The sequence below is a fragment of the Danio rerio genome, chromosome 23 (assembly GCF_049306965.1).
Source record: "Danio rerio strain Tuebingen ecotype United States chromosome 23, GRCz12tu, whole genome shotgun sequence".
NCBI classification, from domain to species: domain Eukaryota; kingdom Metazoa; phylum Chordata; class Actinopteri; order Cypriniformes; family Danionidae; genus Danio; species Danio rerio.
The window spans coordinates 41887193-41915000 of NC_133198.1; the positions used below are offsets into that span (position 1 = coordinate 41887193).

Here is a 27808-nt window from a genome sequence, read left to right on the forward strand (position 1 = left end):
CAAGATTGAAACAACCCAAGCCACTGAATACAAAACAATGGCGCACTCGCTGTGATCACGTCCCCGTATGAAAAGAGCGACTAATTGGAACTATACTAATAGAGAGAATGAGCTCATTAAACCTGCAGCCGCAGCTCATCATCAACAGTCAGTTAAAGGGCCGGTAATAATGTGAGGAGCCAATGAATGAACACATCTGACGCTGAAACTCGCTCTCATTGGTGCACTTCAGACATGAGAAGTTTTAATGGCCTTCGCAGATTACAAAAGGCTTTTTGGAATTAGCATATCAGTGGGGGAATAAGACACGTTTCTTAAAAGGAAGATTTTTTTACACACAATTTAATGAAATGACCAGCAGATAAAGTAGATATTGGATTGAATGTTTGAGCTGCTCTTTTCCTTAAAGGCTCACTGAAAAAAAGAAGGCTTAATTCCTTGGTGTTTTTGTGTTGTTTTCCAAGAGAATTTGTTCCAGGAGAATTTGTTTTTTAGATATGAGAAGAATGAGAAGGAAATTATTAGAGAAAGTTCAAAATCATGGTGAATTAAGAAGGTTACTTTAAATACAGTGAAACCCCATTGATAGATTAGTATTTTTTTCTCATTTAGAAAAGTTAATAATTTGTAAATGTGTCATTAAATGGGACTTAACATCACATATACTCATATATATATACATATACATATATATATATATATATATATATATATATATATATATATATATATATATATATAATTTTTTATTTTTTTTTTAAACAAGTTTTATTTGGTCATTGAACAGGCACGCACTCACACACGCACGCACGCACACACACACACACACACACACACAAACATACACACAAACAATATATATAATGCTTATTTCTAAATATTTCTCTTTTGTAGAAATGACTATAGTATTTTACATGTGTAACACCTGGTTTTATTAGATTTTTTTGTTGTTGCTGTTATACACTGTACTGTAGTTTGTTTTGTTTGGTACAGCATGTTAATTGCAGTAAATAATTTAACTGAATTATTATGCCTCATATGTTTCATTGACAGTTTTATTGATCACTAATATATGATTGATTTGGATTAAGTTGTTTCTATTTAAAAATGAAAATTGCTCAGATGTACTGTAGCCGAGCTACTCTTGGTAGATCATGGTGTAGTTAAACTACATTTTAAGTAGAGTAGCTAATAGCTTAGCTCACTACATTTTTCAAGTAGCCTGCCCAACTCTGGTAATCTCTACAAATTTTTAGATTTTTGCTTTAAATTATATTTTGCAATTTTTGTATAATATATATTTTTAAACGATGTCAATTTAGATTAAGGTTTAAAAAAGTAATGATTCACACTCATCAAGTAATTGCTTCGTATTGTTTTTATTTTTACATTCTTGGGGTGATACATTGAAGGTGAAGGTAAATATTTCTTGTGTGGTTAGTTATGTGTGTTGAGGTGAAGGTAAGATTGTCTTTAATCATTGAGTGGCCGTCAAATGTATTTTTTTTTTGTTTTGGACTGTCAGATTTTCATTGTATTGATGTACACATTTGCAAATGACGATAATTGATATGCTATTTTTTATTTTTTTGTGAAATAATATTTTAAATATGAAGGTAAAAAATCCTTATGTGGCTAATTATGGAATAATGAAATGAAAATGAGATTGTTTTTAATCATCGAGTGGCCGTCATTATGCACCAATGGCGCATTAAGATTGATTATGGGACAAAAGGGTGGAGTGAGAGGATTGTGTCACACACCATGGAAGGCATTGTGCCGAAACGTTTGTGTTTTTGTATCACCAGAAGAATGTAAAAATCAAAACAGTACAAAGCAATTACTTGATGAGTGCGAATCATACCTTTTTGTACAACAGTATTGACAAAATTAACGCACCAAAAAAGTTTATTTAAAAAACGCGAGCTTGCAGGGCAAACTCCATTATTTAGGTTAAGGCAAATAATTCGATTACTTATGTCCAGGGGCGGACTGGGACAAAAAATTCAGTCCTGGCACTGTAGCCACACCAGCCCAAATTACCACACAGACAATAATAATAATAATAATAATAATAATAATAATAATAGTAATAGTAATAGTAATAGTAATAATAATAGTAATAATAATAATATTAATATAATAATAGAAATAATAATACTAATAATATTAATATTATTATTAATAATAATAATAATAAAAGTAATAATAATAATAATAATAACAATAATAATAATAATAATAATAATATAAGTAGTAGTATTAATAATGATAATAGTAATAATAATAATAGTAGTAGTAACAATAATAATAATAATAGTAGTAATAATAATAATAATAATAATAATAATAATAATATTAATAGAAATAATAATAATAATTATTATTGTTATTATTATTATTACTATTATTATCATCATCATCATCATATTCACATTTTGCAAGAGATAAAAGGTGCCTGCATGTAAAAACAATACATATTAAGAAAAAAAAATTATAATTACCGGTCAACATTTAAAAACTGGTCCTGCCCTTCTGGCATTTGCCAGAATTGCCAGATGGCCAATCCGCCCCTGCCTATGTCGATGTAAACGTAGTCATTGTTGATTGCTATTTCGGATTCTTGCCACCTCTCTTGACCTGTTATATGGATAAGGCTTTGGATTTGCTTATATTGCAATGTATGCTGGTTTTCGACCCCTGTCAATCTAGCGATTCTCTTAATAAATACTTCACGTCCTCCATTTGAGACATAAATATCCCCCCAAATACCAAACAGATGCTGAAAGCAAACGTAATATAGTAAATATAAGTCATGTGGGTCATTTTTACTATATTTTTGGGTCATTTTGGATTTTTTCCACTTTACTTTCATTGCAACAAGCGTCTATTGCTATTTTAAAATATACATAAAAGAGAGACCTTTTCTACACATTCGTTTTTATATCAATTGAATCTCAGTTTCGCACACTACAGTTAAGACTAAGCAGGTTAAACAACCTCCGAAAATGGAGCAGGGATTGAAACGGCAAACATAAACATCCATTATGAGCCATTTTGTGAGCAGAAAGTAGAGAAAGCAGAGCTCGGGAGAGAATGGCGACTGCAGCGATAAAGCCTGTTTAAACAGTGGTCATTAAACAGGCGTGGACGGCGGTAAAGAAGTCACATTGTGTTCGTCTCTTATGCAACGATTCCATCATGATTACTGTAGTCGCTAATGAGCCCCTGTGTACAATATGAAGATTGACAGCGACCGCGGCGCCGACTGAAAATTCATATTTCCTAAGAGTGGCTGAAATGATTCCTTCCCTAACAACATCTATTTAGAGCACAGGTAGTTAAGGCAGAGCTCCCGTATAATGGGCTATTTCATTGTTACATTATTTTAAATATGTCAAACCATGAGGCCATTTGAAAGGTACGTCAATTACAGTGCTGCATTGGACATCTCATGTGTCAAAACAATGTGACGAGATCCGCCATCTTGTCTCGGGCTGCTTACAGTTGCCTTGCACCATTATAAGCAGGCCATGATGACACCCGGACAGTGGAGTGACAGTTCGGAGAGCAATTGACTCATTCCGCTCATTGTTAAATTGATCTGGCCTAAAAATAACCCTTCATCCCCTCTCCTTTCCATCACACTTCATTACACCGCGCAGCCGGGACTGAATCCTCTGTGCTATTTTGCCTGTATTCAAATCTCTTTTATACCGCGTTTAAAGACTGGCCATAAATCGCGTATCAGATCTTAATGACCGGAGCCGGCCGGCCGGTAATATGTCATTGTTCACAGACGATCACTCGGGAGAGAATAGACCTTGCCAGTCTTCGTAATTGCACACGCCGAGAGATTTATGCCGCCATTATGCTCTCCCTTGAGAAATAATTCAAACGGCGAATAAAGTGCAAAAAATCCGCCGGTTGCACATCCGTGGAAACTTTTACCAAGCCCTGCTCTACCTAATGGACTCCTGTGTGCGCAAACACTCATTTCTCTATCCGCGGGGTGTCGGAGCTCTATCTACAACTGTAATGTGTGCTTCAGTGGAGTCACAAAACCTGATGGAATCGCTAGCATCAAAATGACAACCATAGCAAAAAATGCACAAAACAAATAGATCAGCAAAGATAAATAAATCAAGCAGAATATACTGCAGAATACAGACAAAATTCATATATATATATATATATATATATATATATATATATATATATATATATATATATATATATATATATATATATCATTAAGAATTTGTATCACCCCTGAATTATTAGCCCCTTTTTTACTTTTTTTCCCCCAATTTCTTTTTAACATAGTGATTTTTTTTCAACACATTTATAAACATAATAATTTTAATAACTCATTTTTAATAACTTTATTAATTTTATTCTATCTTTGCCATGATGACAGTACATACTATTTAACTAGATATTTTTCAAGACACTTCTATACAGCTTAAAGCGACATTTAAAGGCTTAACTAGGTTAATTAGGTTAACTAGACAGGTTAGGGTAATTAGGCAAGTTTTGTTATTGTATAATGATGGTCTGTTCAGTAGACTATCGATAAAAAATATATATATATATAGCCTAAAGGGGTTAATAATTTTGACCTTAAAATGTTTTATTTTATTTATTTTTTTTTATAAAAAAACAGCTTTTATTCTAGCTGAAATAAAACAAATAAGATTTTCTCCAGAAGAAAAAATATTATCAGACATACTGTGAAAATGTATTTGCTCTGTTAAACATCATTTGGAAAATATTTAAAAAAGAAAAAAAATTAAAAGGGGGCTAATAATTCTGACTTTAACTGTCATTCATTCATTTTCTTGTCGGCTTAGTCTCTTTATTAATCCGGGGTCGCCACAGCGGAATCAACCGCCAACTTATCCAACAAGTTTTTACGCAGCGGATGCCCTTCCAGCCGCAATCCATCTCTGGGAAACATCCACACACACATTCACACACTTATACACTACGGACAAATTAGCCAACCCAATTCACCTGTGCCGCATGTCTTTAGACTGTGGGGGAAACCGGAGCACCTGGAGGCGACTTCTTGCTGTGAGGCAAGGTAAATACTAGGTATATTAGGTACACCTGTCCAACTGCTCATTAACACAATTTTTTTTTATCAGCCAATCAAATGGCAGCAACTTAATGCATTTAGGCATGTAGACATGGTCAAGATGATCTGCTGCAGTTCAAACAGAGCATCAGAATGTGGGAGAGAGGTGATTTAAATGACTTTAAACGTGGCATGGTTGTTGGTGCCAGACGGGCTGGTCTGAGTATTTCAGAAACTGCTGATCTACTGGGATTTTCACACACAACCATCCCTACGGCTTACAGAGAATTATCGGAAAAAGAGAAAATATGCAGTGACCTTCTTGCTGTGAGACAACAGCACTACCTACTGCGCCACAAACAGAACAGAACAAACCATCGTATAACTTGCCAAATTACCCTAACCTGCCGCCTAATTAACCTATTAAGCCTTTAAATGTCACTTTAAGCTGTATAGAAGTGAAAATATATGGTAAAAAATATTGTTATCATGGCAAAGATAAAATAAATCAGTTATTAGAGAAACTATTATGTTTAGAAATGTGTTAAAAAATATCTCTATTGGGGAAACTATATATATATATTATTATTGTAATATATATTTGTAATATATATTATTATATATATTACAATATTACCGTAGGCGCATGACTCAATAATACTATATTTCTGAGAAAAGTTTGCTTAGGCGAATAAAGCGAACGGGAGGTAGCGGGAACTACAATTCCCATCAGCCTAGGCGTGGCCATCATCCTTTGTGGTCTGTTGTCACTATAGATCCAGTAATGCGGAATTGGAGTGTGTTGCTTGTAGCGGGGAAGAAAAAGAGCTGGAAATGATCAAACCTAAAGCGGGTTTTAAATCGGATGTGTGCAAGCATTTCGGTTTCTTTCTAAAAAGATACGAAAAAGTAGAAAAGATGACAGACAAAGAAAAAAACAGTATGCAGGCACTGCCAGACTGTGGTGAAATATAAGTCGGGGAATACGACTAAAAACAGTCATGGGGACTGCAGAACACAGCACACTTGTTAGATTGATGCAGACATTGACTTGTACTGCAACGAGACCTCTATCTCACTCATGGCTTGTCCTCTCAAGTGTCAAATCTTATCTCTCTGCCCCAGAAACCCCAGTCCCAAATGAGAGGGTTTTTTTTTTTCTGTTGCAGGGGACATGCTCAGAGATCCCAGCTTTTACCAGATTATAGTTATATGATAATTTTCCCTAAAAAACCCATCTCTATCTAAGTAAGTGAGTAATTAAATGTTGAATGTGATGAGTTTTCAACAATACTAAATTGAAACTTTATTTTTTTTAATATGGTTTAATAGTTTTTTGCTATTAAAATTGATAAATTGAAGTTCCTGTTTCGAAACTTACAGATAGATGGCTAATTTGTATGTCATCGATATGTTCAGTGCTAAGGTAAATAAACACTTTTGGCACCTTTTTTTTGAGTCTTTTCATTAGTTTTGTTTTTCCTGTAAATTATTCAATAAAAACCGTACCGTACCATTCATGCCGAGGTATTATCATACCGTGAAATTCTGATACCGTTACATCCCTAATATAAATACATATATATATATATATATATATATATATATATATATATATATATATATATATATATATATATATATATATATATATATATATATATATATATATAAGCATGTCTTTAAAACTTGTATTAATAAATCTTTCATTGTTTTTGTACAATACATTTTCACTTTAAAACATCTTTGCAAGTTTACATTTTCAGACCCCTCAAATACTGTTTCTGTGCAAATGATACACCAAATGTGCCAAAACTATTCTGTTTTTAATCCGTAATAGTGCCACACTCCATGTTCTTGAGTAAATCTGATTTCTGCACCAGTTCATTCACTAAAGAGTATTTTGTGCACAAACAAAACCATTAGAAGAGCAGCATGTGTGATACACTGCACCAAAAAAAACCCTTACAGGGTCATTTGTTAACAACAGCAGAGGTTAGAGATCGTCCCTGGAGGCAAACCATGACGGACAGATCTGCTGTCGGAAAAAATGGCGTATGAAATTGTAGAGTTGTTTGTTAGAGGTGATTTACTGTCAAACCTGAGTATTAGAGAAGCAGATATCCTCACGGAGGGAAGCAGTATTGAGTAACACTTGTCTGTTTCTTTGATCAATCTGTGTGTCGGAATCAAACTCAAGGGCTCACCGGGTTTTCTGATACTTTCCTCGGGCAAAGAGAGATAAGATGATTGAGTGTGTGTCTCCCTGTGGATGGTGTTGTTGGTGTGTTTTCTCCGGGGAACCGGCAGGTGCGGCTGACGTAGGTTTGATCACCTTGGATGCAAGCGAGACCTGGTGTGCTCCCGAGGCCACGGCGAGACCACTGCGACTGGAGAGACGTGTGTTTGACAAGCTAATGAACCGTCTCCATGGGTTATGCATTTGCTGAGGTTATTATGGAGAGAGGACATGACAGGCCATCCGAGGTGCTCATAATCACTTTGGAAAGACAAAAACAAGAGATCGAGGCTAATGTGATCTATACTGCACCGGTGATAATACAATTGGCCTCTGCAGAAGAAGCAAACGGAGACATTTGACATACATAGATGGATACAGATAGATAGATACAATAATGACAAACAGACAAATAGACAAACAGATGAAATAATGATAGGACGGATGGATGGATGAATCAGTAGTTGGAAAGATAGATAGTTAATAGACAGACAGACGGACAGACAGACAGATAGACAGATGGACTGATGGATGGACGGATGGATGAATCAGTAGTTGGATAGATAGATAGATAGATAGATAGATAGATAGATAGATAGATAGATAGATAGACAGACAGACAGACAGACAGACAGACAGACAGACAGACAGACAGACAGACAGACAGACATACAGAGGGACGGACGGGTGAATGGATGGATGGATGGATGGATGAATTGATGGATCAGTAGTTGGATGGATGCATGGATGGATAAATGGATGGATGGAAGGAAGGATGGATGGATGGATGGAGGGATGGATGGATCAGAAGTTGGATGGAAGGATGGATGGATGGATCAGTAGTTGGATAGATAGATGGAAAGAGAAATAGATAGACAGACGGACAGACAGACGGACAGACGGACGGACGGACGGGTGGATGGATGGATGGATGGATGGATCAGTAGTTAGATGGATGGATGGATGGATGGATGGATGGATGGATGGATGGATGGATGGATGGATGGATGGATGGATGGATGGACGGACGGGCGGACGAGTCAGTAGTTGGATAGATGGATGTAAAGATAGATAGATAATAGAAAGATGATAAATACATGACAGACAGACAGAAAGACAGACGAGTGGATAGATAGATAGATAGATAGATAGATAGATAGATAGATAGATAGATAGATAGATAGATGGATGGATGGATGGATGGATGGATGGATGGATGGATGGATGGATGGATGGATGGATGGATGGATGGATGGATGGATGGATGGATGGATGGATGGATGGATGGATGGACGGATGGACGGACGGATGGACGGATGGATGGATGAAAGGATCAGTAGTTGGATGGATGGATGGATGAATCAGTAGTTGGATGGATGGATGTAAAGATAGATAGATATAAGAAAGATGATAAATACATGACAGACAGACAGACAGACAGACAGATAGACGATTGGATAGATAGACAAACAGACAGACAGATAGATAGACAGACAGACGAGTGGATAGATAGACGGACGGATGGATGGACAGATGGATGGATGGATGGATGAATCAGTAGTTGATTATTAAGATAGACAGATAATAGAAAGATGATAAATACATGACAGACAGACAGACAGACAGACAGACAGACAGACAGACAGACAAATGATTGATAAACAGACAGACAGATTAACAAGCAATAGTATAAACGACAAAAGTAAAAAACAATGAAAACAGTAGAACAAAGGGTGAATTGAGAGAGAACAAATAAAAGAACAACAGACTGATAAAGCAAAAGAATGAATGACAAAAACAGCAGAATGAGCGATAGAACAAACAACAGATAGAAAGAGAAAAACAAATGACAAGAACAAATGACAGATTATTCCAGAACAGAACAGAATGACAGAATCTTCATGTGTGTTTGAGATTGTGTGTTTGAGATCTAATCGTAACATATCTCACATCATCATGGTCTATTCACTCCAGTGTAGAAAATAGTAATAAAATATGACAAAAACACAGCTCTTCTCAGTTAAACTGTGTCAAAACAAATCCATCTCCGTCATGTCAGATACTTTTAATAGGAAGTGTGTAAGGGATTAAAATCAACCAGAAATCATTTAAACAACTGTCAATACTTTGTTGGTCTGCAATGACAGCCTGTAGTCTCTGCTGTCAAAACATCAAACCTGAACGTCAGCATTTTCAGCTTCTTCCTCAGTTCTTCTTTGTTTGTTTTATTAAAGAGTTTTTGGGGAGTATAATTTGTTGTTGTCATTGTTTCATTTATTTGACACTTTTATTTATTTTTTACTTACATAAATGAACTATATCATCCTGCATCCTCTAGTCATTTTTAATATTATTTTTTTTTTCATAAAAATCGATCTGGTATTTGAATAATCAGAGAGATCATCACGTGTCTGAAATGTTCCTATAAAAATACTCATGATCTTACAGTACGCACATGGAAATATTGTGTTAAATTTGTTTATAAAAGCACCTTATATTTTCTTATGAAAAAATAAGGTATACAGTAGTTTAGGACCGGGTGGTGTGATATTGTTGCAACAGAATAAACTGCTAACCGTAAAAGATTTTTTTATTCGGTGTATACTGCCACATGTAAATAAGTGGGCACACACACAGTTATGACGATATGAACTATCACTGTGTAATATCATTGGCCGCATTTACACTGCACTGTTCAAGTCACTCAATTCCGTTTTTTTCCTCCATGTGGCACAGATCGGATTTGGCCCATGTACGTGTAAACAGGAACAAATCACATGGATTACGATTTATTTAAATCAGATTCAGGCCTTGTTCATATCTGGAAATTTATCTGATATGAATCAGATCTGTGTTCTCGTGTCTGCAGTAGGTAGATTTTCACCTGTCAATGCGAATCACGCGTCATTAAAAACCATAGCCAATGTTGTCAAGTCTGACACTTTCTTTTCAGAACAGACTTCAGCAAAGTCAAACCTTAAATCTCATACTTGAGGACTTTCATATTCATATTGTCATATAACACAGGTATTTAAGCATGTTAATGAGAGCAAGAGAGCGCAATCTCCACCAAATAACCATACTAGTGCATAGCTTCATCACATGCAGAAATCAGGCCATGGGCATTACATTAAGATGCCTAAAGGTTTAAAAAAGCCCATATACCAAAGAAGATGGACAAATGAAAACCTTTCTGTCATAAACTATAGTAAAGCAGCTTGTTAAAAGCAGATTACATACAGGAATAGAGAAAAGAGCACTCTTAATTTGTCAGCTATCATTCAGTGCCCACTTTTATTTTTCCTGGTCATTGCGCTTTTGCTGGGTACTGCGCAAATGCAGAAGATCGGATACGGCTCACTTTTAAAAGATGAAGTAAGCAGGTCAACAAAAAATGCAGCCATTGTGTCTGCTGCAGTCATGGTAAAGAGCCTCGATTATTACGCAGAATACAGTTCCTAGCCATATCAGCCCAGGAAATCACATATATTTACAGTACACAATGTGAACAGTCACACTTTAAATAAGAAAATTATTAAAAGTCTTTGGTCATTTTGATCGAGATGCTAATGGTCTAATCTGATTCACTTATGCTAAGCTAAGCTAAAAGTGCTCCCGTAAGACCTAGATATCGGCTGAATGGATTTAAAAGTTTATGAATCCATCAATTTTACAGTAAACAAATGGCAGATGTGGTTGCCAGAATTTTACGATCAAAATATGGTAGAAACCATAATTTTATTTTTTTTGAAAATTTTAAGGTAAACTACCGCATTTAATTAATTTCCTAAAACAGCAACTTTTTTTTGTTGTTTTAGTAGATGATGAGAAGAGTCCAGCTTTAAATAGGAAAATTGTTAAAACTCTTTGTTAATTTATTGAGGGAAATGCTAATGGTCTAATCCGATTCAATGGTCTATGCTAAGCTAAGATAAAATTGCTCCCATCTGACCCGAGATTGACTGAACGCATTAAAATGTTTTAAAAATCCATAAATTTCCACAAAATCCATTAAAAAAAAAATTTTTTTAAACAGCTAAGGTTGCCAGAACTTTACTATAAATCATATGGGGGAAACCATAAAACAATGTTGAAAATTGTATGGTAAACTACTGTTTAATTAAATTGTATAAATATACACAATTCAATACATACATACAGCAGGGAATTCTGGGAAAGTTAATTTTACTGTTATTCACCCTATATAGAAAGAAAGCACTGTTAACCAGTTTATGGATGTTTACTGTAGCATTTTTAGTTTTTACCAGTATGTTTTACTATAAGAGGAGTTGTAAAATAAGCCTTTAAAAAATAAATAAATAAATAAAATAAAAATAAAACTGGTGTCTTTAAGAAAAAAACAAAACAATAACTTATTCCTAAAGGGATAGTTCACCCCAAAATGAAAATTACTCTCCTACATGTGGTAACAAACCTCTGAGTTTTTTTTCCCCCTCGAGTAGTTTTTTTTAAATGTTAACAGATTTGTGTGTTGAGCATCAGTTAAGACAACATTAGCACCTGTCAGCTTTGATTTCGGGGAAAATTGGATAATTTTGTAAGCTAATTTCTTTTTCTGGGTTTAAAATGATTTTTGGGGCGGGATCAAAATCAGTGACGTAATGCAAAACTGCAAGTGAAGTGATGACACGCCAGTTTCTCATTATTATTCATAACTGAGTTTTCTTATCCTATGAGAAGAGCCTGCTTCTTAATTATTCATGAGCGCATGCTTTCCCAAGGCAAAGCAGACCTGCCAAGCTGTGAGACCTAATGACTGGGTGAAACCTCGGCCGGAAAAAAGATATTTAAAAAACATTGGAAACCGATAGCCATTGACTTAAACCAGGAGTTTCCACATTCGGTCCTGGAGGGCCGGTGTCCTGGAGAGTTTAGCTCCAACCCTAATCAAACACACCTGAACAAGCTAATCAAGCTATTATAGGTATACAAGAAACTTCCAGGCAGGTGTGTTGAATCAAGTTGGAGCTAAGATCAGCAGGACACCGGTCCTCCAGGACCGACTTTGGACACCCCTGACTTAGAAAGAAGCAAAAACAAATACTACAAACATCATTGGCTACCGGGTTTCTAACATTCTCCAAAATATCTTCTTTAGTGTTCAACAGCAGAAATGAACTCAAGTGATGGAGTGAGTAAATTATTACAAAATATTTATTTTTGGGAGAACTATACCTTTAAAAAGTCCACATGAACCAGAACCTGCAACCATTTTTTCCCCATATTGTGACGCAGTTCCTAGAGAAACGGAATATTAAATGAGAAAACATGGCTTTTTTTTCTACTGCGAGCTGATTGGATGTAGTAAAGTAGGCATTTCATTCAGAAAGATCAGGAAAAGGGTTTTAGGAGAGTTACTACAACCTAACAGACTCCTCCTCCACACCATTTCTGTTTGTTGTAAAACTGGCAGTTGGAGGGGCGTGGTTAAGTATGTTAGCCACACCCAATACCCCATTTATTTTTTCTTAATGAATGAATGATTAATTCATTTTAAGAACTCAAGCACGTTAAGAACTTTTTCCCTCCGAAAAAAAATATTCAAAAAGCTTAAAAAAGAGAAGAACAAATTAGATAAGATGAAAAAAGATCTACTCTACCCTTCCATCCATGAGCATCCCTGTCTCTGTCCTTCCTCAAAAGTGCTCCTGTCCTGATCTGGGCTCGAGGGGTTCACTCAGCACTGACAGCCCCCCGTCAGATCATACCCTGCAATCAAATACAGTTTTATTAGATCTGTCTTGCCGGGCCGGCGCTCCACTGCAAAAACATGTTTTGTTCTCTTTAACCTATTCCACCGGGGACGCAAACCAACAGTGACACTGTCATTTGCGAGCGATGCAGTAAGACTCCCTTGTGGTCCAAATGTCAGATTATACTGTGCAGTACTAGTTATCCAACCCTAAATATAGCTCTGCGGGTATCAAGGGCTGTCGCAAGAAATTCACGCTTTCACATACTTGCCCTTTAGTGGAGCCTGTGACACTGTCATAAACCTTAAGAAGTTATGGAGATGAGACTAATTGTAAAATTTGTGAATGTCTCTATAAAGTCACTTTCGGATTCAGGCTGGGCTCAAAAACTCACCTGGCTACTGGTTAAAGATTGTACTTTTGGCTACGCTATACTATTTTACTATACGACTATACTAAGCTGCTTTTTAAATGTCTTATTTAATGCTAAATAGGTTCTGGTTGCTGTTTTCATGTGATTTGTTTTTCAAATATTTCCCTTATGAAGTTTTACAGAGCAAGGAATTTTTTACTGTATTTCCAATAATATTTTTTCTTCTGGAGAAAGTCTAATTTGTTTTATTTCAGCTATAAAAAAAAGCAGTTTTAATTTTTTTTAAACCATTTTAAGGTCAAAATTATTAAGTTATATATATATATATATATATATATATATATATATATATATATATATATATATATATATATATATATATATATATATATATATATATATATATATATATATATATATATATATATATTTTTTTTTTTTTTTAAACCCCTTGAATCAATTGACAAGAAATCATTAATTATTTCTGTTTCATTTATTATCTGAAAGTCTGAAAGATCTCTTATTTTAAAAAAGTGAAAAAAATCACCACATTCTCTCGTTACATCTCAGTCACTTGAGCACCAAACTACTAATTCAATAATTTATTACTTTAATTAACTGTTAATGCAACCTACAAGCTAGCAAAATGAAGTAAGAAACAGGTGTTTTAGGAAAGTTTCTTTGTGAAGGGCAAAAGGTCCTGTAAAGGACCCGCAAACAGCCTTGGAATGGATCCACAACCCATTTGTCAACAAATCCAGATCAACTGCTGGAGATTGCAAATGGCGGCAGTCGCTCACCGCGTCTTTTCTGCAGGCATTTGGCTTTTTGTGCGCATATTGGGAGTTGCACAGTTTCAAGCACACCCAGTTAAAAACATCTTCAGAGTGCAATGAGCGCACTGCAAAACACATGACAAGAACAGATCAATCAGTTTTATATTTTGTATGGAATATATACATTTCGTTAATTTCGCTAATTATCTCAGACAAACAATGCAGTGCTTTTTAATTTTCTCCATAAATAAAACTTTTATCAGAGTTGCAGCAATGTTTCTTTCAGCTTGTCATCCTCAGAAAAATGGTTGATGGTCACCTAGTAATCTACATACACTGTCCGCCTCCGGGCTCCAGTTAAAGAGTCAAGCATTGACCAGTCCGCGGTGATAAAAAGGTTGGGGACCACTGGTCTACAGAACAAACCATCACTATACTATGACTTGCCTAATTATCCTAAGTTGCCTAATTAACCAAGTTAAGCCTTTAAATGCCACTCGAGCTGAATACTAGTGTCTTGGAAAATATCTAGCAAAATAATTTTAACTGTCATCACGACAAAGATAAAATAAATCAGCTATTAGAAATTAGTCAAGTCTCACAGTGTGTTTGCATTATATTGATTATATAAGTGGTTCTCAAACTGTGGTCTGTATACCACTAGTGGTACGTGGGCTTCCTTTCAGTGGTACGCGGAGGAATCAAATATGTCATATGTACATGCTGCATATTTTAAAATGTATGAAAAATGATTAATATGTGAATATGACATATAATAATATTCATTATATGACATATAGCCTATATTTCAAAGGTCCAGGCAACATTTTCAGGTGTTGATGAATTGGCTACTATATGTTAATACTTTACATTTAAGTACAGCACTTTTCTTTTTACCTTAAGCACATTTTAATTTAAATGTTGACGTTTTTAGTTTGTTTTAGTTTTTTTTTTTTGTTTGTTTTTTACATATAAGCACAGTTCAGTGTTAACTTTCAGGCTATTTATGTTTAAAGTGGCTGACAATAATAAATATTCTTAATAATGGGAATTAATGTGTCACGTTTTTGAACTGTGCAGAACTGTAGCAGCTTTACTGGGCTACTACTACGCTACTGTATTTCAATACTGCTCATTATGGTGGTACTTGGAGAGACAATTTTTTTCTGAGGTGGTACTTGGTGAAAAAAGTTTGAGAACCACTGGATTATATTACAAAAATGTGACATGATTGTTTGGGACTAAAGCTTCTTTTATACCTGTTGTATCAAATTTGATACATGATTTTCAACACAATTTATTTGTAACAAAATCAATTAATTATTAGGTAATTATGTTTTGTTTCAATCAAGAAAACCTTTATTTAATAATATTAGTAACAATATAAACTTTATTCTTACTATAACAACTTGAAATTAGCAGATAGTTCAAGCCAAAAAGCATTCAAGTAGTTCAATGAAAGTTGCCATCTTGAAAAGGTAAAAAAAAAAAAAGCCCTTCCATGGCCTGCAGTGTCATAATATTCCACAAGGGGGGAGAATACAAGTATTACATCATATACAATGGGCTTTTACACAAAGTATTGATCATGGTTGATATTATATAGGTCTTAGAAACTTGTGTATCAAATATGATACGTTCAGCTTTATAGGGTTAAGGGCCGTGAGATTGTGTTGGCCTCTCACATGATAGCAGGGAAAGGCACAGCCAATCAAAATGTCCGTTTGCGTTTTTGGGGCAGGAGGTTAATGTTGACTGGGATTTTTTTAAAAGTGGATGAAATTATTGGTGGTAACATTTCTATGGTCGGTGGATATTGGTGGGGGACGCGTCACCTCCGTCTACCGTAAATCTATGCCCTTGATCTGCATAACAATAGAATGACAAACCATATGCCCTGATGTTTAGAAACGTATCGAAAAAAAATCTTCATTCCGTTAATGAGAAACTGGGAAAAAAATATACAGGAGGGCTGATAATTCTGACTTTAACTGCATATCATTCTCCATTTTGTTTTTGTCCTAATGAGATTTCAAAATTGCCAGAACGAAAAAGAGAGAGAGAGAGAGTAAATCGAGAGATCCTGATGTTGGCCGGGAGAGTCAAACAGGCCGGATGTGTGCACCGCTGATGGCGAATCTGCTCTCATGGCTCATTTATTTCAGGTCACATCAGGAGGAGCAGCTTCAGTCACAACAATGACACGTGTGAAAGGCCATCTGCTGCTCCAGATAAAGATAAGTGTTGTGCAGGCAGGCCGTGACTGTTCTGATAATGCTGAAGGTTGCATTGTCCATCACTGAAAGACCATTCACTCGCATGTGCGCACAATAAGCCATGAGTGTTTGTTTAAAGCGAAATAAGCAGAAGATATTGACATCGGTATGAAAAACACAGAAGCTACAGGGTAAAACAAAACAACGCTGAATTCTGAAAACACTTGTTATTAGCGACACCGGTGGCTGTTTTGTGAACTGCGTCTAATAGCTGAATGTGATTCAATGACTTTCCAGTGTGATCTCCTAATGAAATGTAGCATTTTACGTTTTCTGTGTATCGGCTAATTCGTAAGAATTCATACAAGTTCAGTCACATGAAAATATGATTTTTAAAAGGAGGCATAGCACCAAACCCCATCCGTAAACTCAACAGTCGTTGCAGTAAGAGCAAAACTGACTAAACTGTACAAATTAGATTTTACGAATTCATACAAATTCGTCATTACGTCAAAACGAATTGCCGCAAGATAGTGTTGGGTAATCTCACAGTAAAAGCCTTTTTCGTTCTGTGTTTAGAGGTAAACACAACTTGGATATGTCATTTGAGGTGAAGACAAACATCCAGATGTTGAATATAGAGTATGTTTGAGAGTATACAGTGCATACATCACATTAAACATTTGCGAATAAAGAAAAGTTTTCCCAACAAATGAGTCAAACAGAAAATTAAATAATAATTCTATTAAGAATCAACAAGAAAAACTGAATTTGGAAGGTTTTCAGGCATTTATCATAAATTTAAGTTTAATTTAATATAATTTAATTGCCAATATTGATGACAAATATCCAGATGTTGGATATAGCATATATTTTAAACACTACAAATATCACATGAAACATTTGTGAACAAAGCAGCGTTTACATCTAAGTCAAAGAGAACAAAACATTCGCTTCCTGATAAAATTATGCCAAATATCAACAAGAAACCTTAACAAATATCATTATTAACAAGTATCATTATATTTATTTTTACATTTTTTTATTACATTTTTATGTTTTTTATATAAATTCATTCATTTTCTTTTCAGCTTAGTCGCTATAATAATTAGGGGTCGCCAGAGAGGAATAAACCAACTTATCAAGCATATGTTTTACGCAGTGGATGCACTTCCAACCCAACACTGGGAAACACCCATACACTCTCACGTTCACACATACACTACAGACAATGTAGCTTATTCAATTCACCCACAGCGCATGTATTTAGACTGTGGGGGAAACCGGAGCACCCGGAGGAAACCCACGCCAACATGTGGAGAACATGCAAACTCCACACAGAAATGCTAACTGACCCTGCCAGGGCTCGAACCATTTTAAGCAGTCTTTTGTATTTCCTTTATTTTTTATTTAATCTTTAAATATGTTTTTATTTTCATTCATTTAATTTAGTTTAATTTATGAAAATAAAAAAAAGTAATTCAATTTATATCAACAAGAAAAATGGAATTTGGAAGGTTTTCAGGTCTGTGTGTAAACATTCTGTTCTATTTCAGTTATTTTAAATTTAATGTTTTATTATTTTTTATTTTCATATATTTATTATAATTTAGTTAAATATATGAAAGAAAACGTTTAAAACTAATAATAATGATAGTTAGACAGTTATTTATTTAAATGTTATGTTAGTTTAAAATAAGAAAATAAAAACATAAAAATTATTAAAATAAAATCAGAAAGAAAAATGGAATTTGGAAGGTTTTCAGGTTGATTAATAATAAATAGTTTTGATTAATGAAGGGACTAAAATAATGAATGAATGTATTCATATATATATATATATATATATATATATATATATATATATATATATATATATATATATATATATATATATATATATATATATATATATATATATATATATATATATATATATATATATATATAATTTTTAATTAATAATATATAAATATGTCTGATAATATGTTTTCTCCTGGAGAAATAAAAGCAGTTTTTAATTTGCGTGTGTGTATGTGTGTGTGTGTGTATATATGTACACACACACACACACACACACACACACACACACACACACACACATATATATATATATATATATATATATATATATATATATATATATATATATATATATATATGTGTGTGTGTGTGTGTGTGTGTGTGTGTGTGTTTGTGTGTGTTTGTGTGTGTGTGTGTATACACATATATACACACATATATATATACATATATATACACATTTTTATCTTTTTATTTTCATTTATTTCATTTAATATATAAAAATAAAAACATAAAAATTATTACAATTATATCTGTGTCTGTCAGGTCTGTGTTTAAACATTCTTTTATATTTTCTTTTTTAATTTAGTTTTTTTCTTTATTTTTAATTTAATTTAATTTAGCTATACAAACATCAGCATTTATTTTACAACCATTATGAAGACATTCCATTGAATACTCTTTGAATGTTCTAAAACACGTGAAAAAACATTAGGCAAAGATGAGACTGAAACGTTTTACCAAAATAAATTCCATGACCACTTTGTGATGACATTTAGAGAATATAAACCAAGACCAGATAACCCTGAATGAACATTCTGTTATTAAATTAGGCGGTTTGTTCAGGACTAAGAACAATAGTACACAAAAAATAATATAATTTATTCTATATAATAATATAATTTATTATATAAATTATATACTAAAATATATTTATAATCCACCTTTATCGGCCAAAATTTCCATATTAAGGCATAACAATTTAGAAGCAAATGCTGCTTTTGAATGCTCTTAGAACATGCTGAAACATGCAAAAAAAAAAAAAAAAAAAAACTTACAAATAAAGTTGTTTAACATAAAATGGTCTGCTGCATTAATATTTCTAGGAGAACCTTGTCAGAACGTTAGTCAAATGAACTGCAATGTCCCTCACTTTCAGATCTGACTCAATACATCATCCTAATTATTTTCAGTTCACTATCTTCTATTTACAGGGAAAAAATCCAAATATAGCCATTCAAAAAGCGTCATAATAAAACAAATCCATGAAAGCCCATTTGGACTGAAAAATACACTTCAGTACACTACAAGAGGATATCAAATAATGCCAAACGAGTTTCAAAGCTCTTACACGTCTAGCAATTTGTCAAAACCGCATCTCAGCTTTGAAAATTCGCATCTATTTTCAGCACTCCTCTTGTTCAGAAACCGGCCGACTCTCTATACGAGGCAGGAAAATGCAACGTCAGAGATTTCCATACAAACATTTCTCATCAAAATCTCCCTAGATCAAATTACCTGAGCTACAGCCACTCGGGTTTAAACGGCAGGCAGAAATCTTCATCCATATACAGTAGAGCGAAACAGACAAATGACATGTGAATGGGACACATGCACATCCAAAGATGAGCGCATTTCCAATGTGTTACAAATGAAAGACAAGCAATGAGCAATAAACCACTCTGCTCTGACCTTAAAAAATAAGAACCAGAGATGTTTGTGAATTTTGTGTGTACATAAAAATAATATAAAGGTGAACTAAATTGCGAACAGGATTGCAAAATACAGTCAGAGTTTTCTAGAAAAGTTACAACACTATTTCAGCATGTTTTTTTTTTTTTAAGACCAACTTTATATTCATTCTTTTCTTCCATGCACTTTTCCTGGTACATTTTTACTGTGAGCAGTTGTTTAGAGTTAATAAAGCAGAATTGCCCTAATGAAGTAAATGCTAGCAAAGTAGAGAAAGGTCTGTCTGCAGAGTTGCACTTGCTCCTTCAGGCTTGCATGCTCAGGCACCCACGCTTCCTATGCAAGTGACGTCATTTACAATCTACCATAGATATATACATTAGATGTCTCCTACCCTGTTGTTGTCTATTGGAAGGAATGCGTCAATAGCGCCGCCATTTTAGTACAGGGTAGCGCTCCTTTGAAATGAATGCGGGACCAAGGTACAGTGAAGGACTGTGGCCATCCAAAGTAAGAGATATACACATATACACATATATCTATGATTGGAGTTTTCCCGGAGGTCAGTATGTTAAATCTTTTTTATAAATTATGAAAATTATAATTTTACATCACTTTTCTACACTGATGGATCAGTGATCGCACAGTCATTCCTGACAAAAAGCTTATGTTTGTGTGTATGGAAATATACTATCTACCCTCCTTGTTAGATTTGATCTAATTGGTGTCCTGAAACACACCTCCTCTACTGCTTTCACTTCTCATACTGACGGGGAAGCGAATGAATTTCCGTTATGGAGGACTCCTTCACTAGCCGACAATAATACAAGTTTCTGACAGTGCAGCAGTCATATTTCTTTTGCATTGTTTGCTGATTTTATTCAACAAAGCTAGCATAAGCCGAGTATTTAGGGTGAGTTGGTCTTACTTTGCCTTATGGTGAATGCAGTAAGTGACAGCATTATTATCAATAACGTTACCCGTGTAGCACAAAAGTTCACAACATACTAAAACGTAAAAAACTAAATCTTACCTAAGAAATGTTCTGCCTCTGTGCTTTGTTTTCTTTGTTTGCTCGTTACTACACCCGTAGACAGCGCTAAAGGGTAACACTTTACAATAAGGTTCATTAGTTAATGCATTTACTAACATGAACTAATCATGAACAACACATGTACAGCATTTATTAATCATAATTGAACATTTACTAATGCATTATTAACAACCAAGTCCATGTTTGGTAACATTAGTTAATGGACCATGAGTTAACATGAACTAACAATGAACAACTGTATTTTCATTAACTAACATTAACTAACATGAACAAATACAGTGGTAAATGCATTGTTCATTGTTTGTTCATGTTAGTAAATGCATTAATTAACATTAACTAATGAACCCTATTGTAAAGTGTGACCCGCTAAAGTCCATTTTCACGTAGTAAAACTGTCTCGGCTAGTGTGGTTGAATGACACTTGTCCTGTGAGCACTGTATAAATATGGCGGCGCTATTGACGCATGCTCAGGGTCCCTATGCGATATCTAGTGTAAATATCTATGACAGTCGACACCTCCACCTCACGTCACTTGAAATCAACTCAAATAAACCAAAAGTAAGTTTCCAGTTCATTTGCACTGACAGTGACGACTTTGTCAGTTATTTGTAAGTACTCAAGTTGTACACCATGACTGTCGCCGTATGTTCCCAGAAACTACAGTAGTGAAACACTTTAAAAAAAAAATCACTTAGGTAAAAGGGTGACAGATTAGAAGTTTGTTGCAACGATCTTAATGAAATCCATTACCTCAGAGATTATTCCGCCTCAGGGACACCCTGAAGTTAAATTACTGAAGGACATTCATTCAAGCGCCCACAGGTGGTGATTGTAAATGAAGTCACTTACAGAGGAAGTGCGGTTAACTCTTTATACTCTCATATCGCGTCTACCGTATCGTCAGGGCCGGAGCAAGCTGAACTGCCGCTCTAGGCAGAGGACGATCATGCCGCCCTCAACCCCAATGTGAAAATGAAAGTAACCGGTTATGAAAATTAAGTGAGGTGTCGCGGACCTCTTTTCAAGCGCACTATGCGCGGATATAACTGAGGACGCGCGGGTGCTGAGGGAGGTAGGTGTTGCGGACACTGCGCTCCTTATTCTGCCACCCTATGCGCGGATATAACTGAGGACGCGCGGGTGTCGCGGACCTCAATTCTGCCGCCCTATGCGCGGACATAACTGAGGACACGCGGGTGCTGATGGAGGTGTCGCTGACGCCGCCCTCTCTATTCTGTCATCTATGCACGAATATATCTGAGGATGCGGGTGGTGAGCGAGGTGTCGCGGACACAACTGAGGACGTGGGTGGTAAGGGAGGTGTCGCGGATGCCGCCCTCTCTATACTGCCGCCCTAGGCGGCCGCCTAGGTCGCCTCTATGGAGGCGCCAGCCCTGCGTATCGTATACCAAAAAGCTGAAGACCGTTGAAAATTACAGGAGTTTTCAGGGATAAATAACAAAACGGGAGGGTGGCGGGAGATGGGTCTGAAATAAGGGAGACTTCTGAAAAAAAAACATGAGTGTGTTGGCAGGTATGCTCACACATACACTATGCACTGACTGACTATCTCAATATTGTTGATAAGCCGTGGTGGGCATTTCTGTCTTACGCTGAACGCTGTCGACCAATCGCAACAAGCTGTCATCGGGCCAATCAGCGCAGATTAACTTTGCGCTAAAGAGGGGTTTGGGAACAAATGAATCGCTGAACGAATCATATGGGAGTCGTTGGGATAATTAAGCAAAAATAAATGCATATTATAAGTGTTTATTGACCTTGCATGCATATCAGCCTGTTGTTGGAGACCCTTTCAACCAAAATATGACCCTTTTTAATGTATAATAAATAATAATAATAATAATTTAAAGATTAATAAAAACTGTAAAACTGTTTTTATTCTAGCCTAAATACAACAAATAAGACTTTTTCCAGAAGAAAAAATATTATATCAAATATTATGAAAAATTCCTTGCTCTGTTAAACACAAACTATTAAAATGAGCTAATTGACTTCAACTGTATTTATCCGATATTGGCTGATTTAATCAAATATTCTATTAAAAAACATTAAGAATTCATTTGTCTTTGCACAAACACCTCTGCTTTGTTAAATCTGTTTTGAAACACACACCATTCATCCGCCATTGTCCAGACAGACGTGTTTCGACACCATCTCCGCTCTCTAATCACACAAACAGAATCGAACTTTTGCAAACAAACCCTTTCTAAAAATCACATTCAATCATCCGCCACCCTCGGTATCCCGTCTCCAGGTTCGGCATTGAAAAGATCACAGCGCTTTTTTCCCTGACATTCTCACTCAGCCTTGAAATTATGTTTAGTCTCATTCCTCCCGAACCATTTTGAAGAAGATCTTTTCCGATCATTAGTTCACACACTTCCTATGCGGCTCCATGATTATCCCGAGTCTCTGGAAGGAGCGAAAAAGTCCTCGTTTTCATGCATTATCACTAATGTGAAATAATTCAAAGCAGCGTATAAGGTTTTTCTTTTTTCCCAGACATCCGACCCTATAAATAATCAAGGGCCCATTCAAACCCTCTGAGTAATTACTCGCGTGTGGTGACAGCTGAAGGCAGGAGGAAAATGACAGGCCTCCAAAGGGGAGATGTAGTGTAAATTTTATGAGTGACAAAGAAGATTAGCACAACGACTGGCTACATGCTACCCTGACCTCCGTGTGGGTGTTCGGAGATGGAGGTGAACGGCGGCTACATCTCTATGCGTTTGTGTCCGCTGCATTTATGTCTCATTGCGTTTGATTTGTCAAGTTTTTTCTGTGCCAAGGTCTTGTTTTATAAATATTCAATGTGGCTTTGTAAAGAAAGACTGGTAATGCTTTACAATAAGGTTTCATTTGTTAATCTGAAGTATTGCATTAACATCAAATGATAATGAGCGAAGGATTTGTTTTTCTTGGTTAACGTGAGATGGTTGAGATGTTACGAAATGGAACTTTTGAATGTAAAACACTTTAAAAGGGATCTGCTATGACAAAATCACTTCTATAAGGGGTTTAACCAGTTGTGTGGCAACAGTGAATATAACAAACTTCTAATGGTTAAAATGTTTTGATTTTATTTCATTACTTGTAATCACGCTTTATGGAAACAGTCTGCAGAAACAATTTGATTGACATACTTTCTTGTATGTGTCATCAGAGGGGGAAAGCCCAACCCACTAGTGACAACCTCTCCCTTACTAGCATTTGACATTAGTCTTGTTTTCGAATCTGCCACTATGCGGCACGCCGGCATTTGTAGCTCCGCCCACTTTTAAGGAATGCACAGTATCATTTGCATTTAAAGCGACATTTTCCAAAATGGCACAATTAAAATTGAAGCTTAAAATGGGCAGTTTCAAAAGACGTACAAAACATTATTTGTTTTGCACATACACACTCTAGGGACATCAGACACTAATTTGACATCTAAAATAGGGCATAATAGGTCCCCTTTACAGTAAGTTTAGATTGGTTATCATAACAATGCAATTTATATATATAATTTATATATACAATTTATATATATATATATATTTTTTTTTTTTTTTTTTTTTTTTTTTTACCATAATTTCATTTTAGTTATTTACTTTTAATGTTTATTTATTTATTTAGGTAATGAACAAAATTTTTTAGCTGAAAACAAAAGTTGAAAAACATGTCGGACAACATACAGTAGCTCATGCTCTTTTGTAAGTTAAAAAAAAAAAGCTCTCTTGTCTGTTTTATTTTGTGTTCTATCTTTATATACACATTTCATATTTAACTCGCTCTTCACAATAAGTATTGTTCAAAGCAGCTTTACAAAATAAACATATCATTGCATTACAGTTAGAATTATATATAATTGTGAATTTTATCGTTTATTTCTTTTTCAATATATCGATTCAAACTTATAGATTAACAGCCCTTGACCCAAATGAGCTACAAACAAAAATTCGGTATCATTGGAAAGAATGTAAGACCAGTAGGCGGCGCTCAATCTGTGTCTCTGTGTGGGTCCTAATGGCTTAGTATATTGATGGGGACTCTATGGTAAGATGGTAAACCGAGGTTCTGACTCTCTGTGATCATTAAAAATCCCAGGATGTCCTTCGAAAAAGAGTAGGGCTTTAACCCCTGTATGCTGATCAAATTTGCCCACTGGCCTCTGTCCATCATGGCCTCCTAACCATCCCCATATCATAATTGGCTTCATCACTCTGTCTCCTCTCCACCCATCAGCTGGTGTGTGTTGTGTGGTCTGGTGCAGTACTGTATGGCTGCCGTCGCTGCGCACTGGTGATGGATGCGGAGATTCCCTCACCCAAAAAATGTGTAAAGTGCTTTGAGTGTCCAGAAAACTGCTATATAAATGTAAAACAAATTATTAAAAAGATTTTTTTTTTTTTGCTTTACTATGGTCCATCTAGCTAGTTTAATGCTAAAAATATAAAAAGTTATACATGCAAAGTAATGAGAAACAAACATTGTACTTTGTTCAAGATTTGTTTTGCATACAAAAAGACAGGAAAACATTCTTGTAATAAATAAAAAAATAAATAAAAAATATATCTTGAAAGCCTTGTGAGTGTATATTTGAATTTTCATTCATTCATTCATTTTCTTGTCGGCTTAGTCCCTTTATTATTCTGGGATCGCCACAGCGGAATGAACCGCCAACTTATCCAGCAAGTTTTTACGCAGCGGATGCCCTTCCAGCCGCAACCCATCTCTGGGAAACATCCACACATACACACACTCAGCCTACAAAATTCACCTGTACCGCATGTCTTTGGACTGTGGGGGGAAACCGGAGTACCCGGAGGAAACCCACATGAACGCAGGGAGAACATGCAAACTCCACACAGAAATGCCAACTGAACCGAGGATCGAACTAGCAACCCAGCGACCTTTTTGCTGTGAGGTGAACGTGCTACCCACTGCGCCACTGCATCGCCCTATATTTGAATATATTTATTTGAAATTTATATATTTGAAATTTCATTAAGATAGAATGCAAAATAATACTTATGCAAAACATTTTTTGAGAATATATCGATGTCCTTCTCTCCCTCACTGACAGAGGCCCTTTTTCAAAAACGACCTTCTCAAACTAAAACAGTAACAGTTGCTGAATAATTTGGTCTACATTCTCAGTTTAGATATCTTTGTAAAGAAAACACGTTGGGCTTTACTATCCATCATCTAGAGTTTATACTGCTCAAAATGAAAAATGTTAGAGATGCCTGTAAGTGATGTACAAAAAAACCCCCACATCATCATTAACTGCCATTATATGAATAACCAAGTATCACGGATTCAGCTTAAAATCTTCTTTAATGCTCTACTACAGAAGAAAAGTAATCTACATCCTGAAGAATCTGTGGCTGAGCAAACTAACAGGAGATTTTCATTTTTAGGTGAACTATACCTTTAAAGGGCACCTATGGTAAAAAATCTACTTTTCAAGCTGTTTGGACAGATCTGTGTGTTGGTATAGTGTATAGACCGTCATACTGGGGTGATATGAACACACCCAGTCCTTTTTTTTCAATTTAACTACAAAAAAAAGGGTCGGCCAATTGGCCAAGCGATTGCACCATTACGTAGGTGTGCGATCCCCCCGCCCACCGAATTGATTGACAGCTGCGCGCATTAACATGTTCCGGTAGTCACGTGTATATGTCAACAAGACCAGGCAGACATACGCAAAGCAACCGGGAATAAAAGGTCTGTTCTGTTCACTAGGATCAGCAATCATCATCAAATGTGATTAAGAGTAAGTTTCACATGTTTAAAGTGTTTTAAAACAGAGTATGTGTGTAATTAATTACAGCGTTTTACTTCAGCTTTACTTCATCAGCACAGCTGCGTGTCAGAACAATTATAAAAGAAGACGCTTCAATCCCGGTTTGAGGAAGTTAAATAAGGTTTATTTTGTACATTAGCATAACAGATATCCACACAGTACTTGAGGTTAGCCTTAACTAAGCTAAGCGCGCTCTGTCTGTCTGCCTGCCTGCCTGCCTGCCTGCCTGTGTGTGTGTGTGTATGTGTGTCATCTGAGGTGTGTGTGTGCGCGGGCGCGCACGTTAACTTTGTAACGATATTGTGTGTGACTCATCAATGCAACTTCACAATACTGATTAGTAAAGGTTAGTTCTTACCGTAGTATCTCACAAACGCTACGTGAGACCTTCTTCCTTTAAGTCTGTCTGTTGTCTGACGCAGCTGAGGGAGGAGGCATGTAGAAATAGTGGGCGGGAAAGACTCGTCTTAAAGGCGCAGTACGACAAAACCACCCCCTGCTGGAAATCAGTATAAAACAGCATCTTGTAAAAGGTATAATGAAAAATCTGATGGGTATTTTGATCTGAAACTTTATGTACAGATTCTAGAGACGCAAAAGACTTGTATTAAATCTGAAAAAAGGGGTAACCTAGGTGCCCTTTAAGTTAACTAACGTTAACAATCCCTTTCTATAAACGACTCCAGACTGAATGCAGCAAACAATAACACGTGTAATCTATACTGTAATTGTGATTACACTCAATTACAAAACCTAACCCCTAAACCCCGCCCCCAGGAACATGATCTAGCCACCCACCACAAGATGTGAGAAAAGACAACATGGGTGTAATGTGTAAGTGACACTGACAAAGTCATTGCGAAGCCTCCTTAGTGGAGCGTGATCGCTTTTCTGCTCCGACATGCAGTCTTTTCAGAGCGCTGCTGAATGAGGCCTCGGTCTGCACAACTCCACTCATCTGCCATTGATACTGCTTTGTGCTGCGTCTCCAAAGAAAGCTTTTGTTCACTCTGTAATTACAGTGGTGCTTCTTAACTGTACTTGC

The 27808-nt window shown here is 35.6% G+C and overlaps 1 protein-coding gene and 1 long non-coding RNA gene across 7 annotated transcripts in view; one reads left to right on the forward strand and one right to left on the reverse strand.

The window, feature by feature from the left end:
- tshz2 (teashirt zinc finger homeobox 2) overlaps nt 1-27808 on the reverse strand; it is a 254508-nt gene that overhangs the window by 213355 nt on the left and 13345 nt on the right. For 2 of the 6 annotated variants that reach the window (XM_073939326.1, XM_073939327.1), the window contains exons 3-4: nt 12941-13049; nt 12516-12578 (exon numbers count right to left, since the gene is read on the reverse strand). The exons of 2 other annotated variants lie outside the window; for them this stretch is intronic. The gene's annotated coding sequence lies outside the window, so the exon portion shown is untranslated. The remainder of the gene's footprint in view (nt 1-12515; nt 12579-12940; nt 13050-27808) is intronic. 2 more of the 6 variants (XM_068216938.2, XM_073939329.1) reach the window with 1 other exon arrangement.
- LOC141380554 (uncharacterized) overlaps nt 1-27808 on the forward strand; it is an 89075-nt gene that overhangs the window by 22513 nt on the left and 38754 nt on the right. The gene's annotated exons all lie outside the window — the stretch shown is intronic.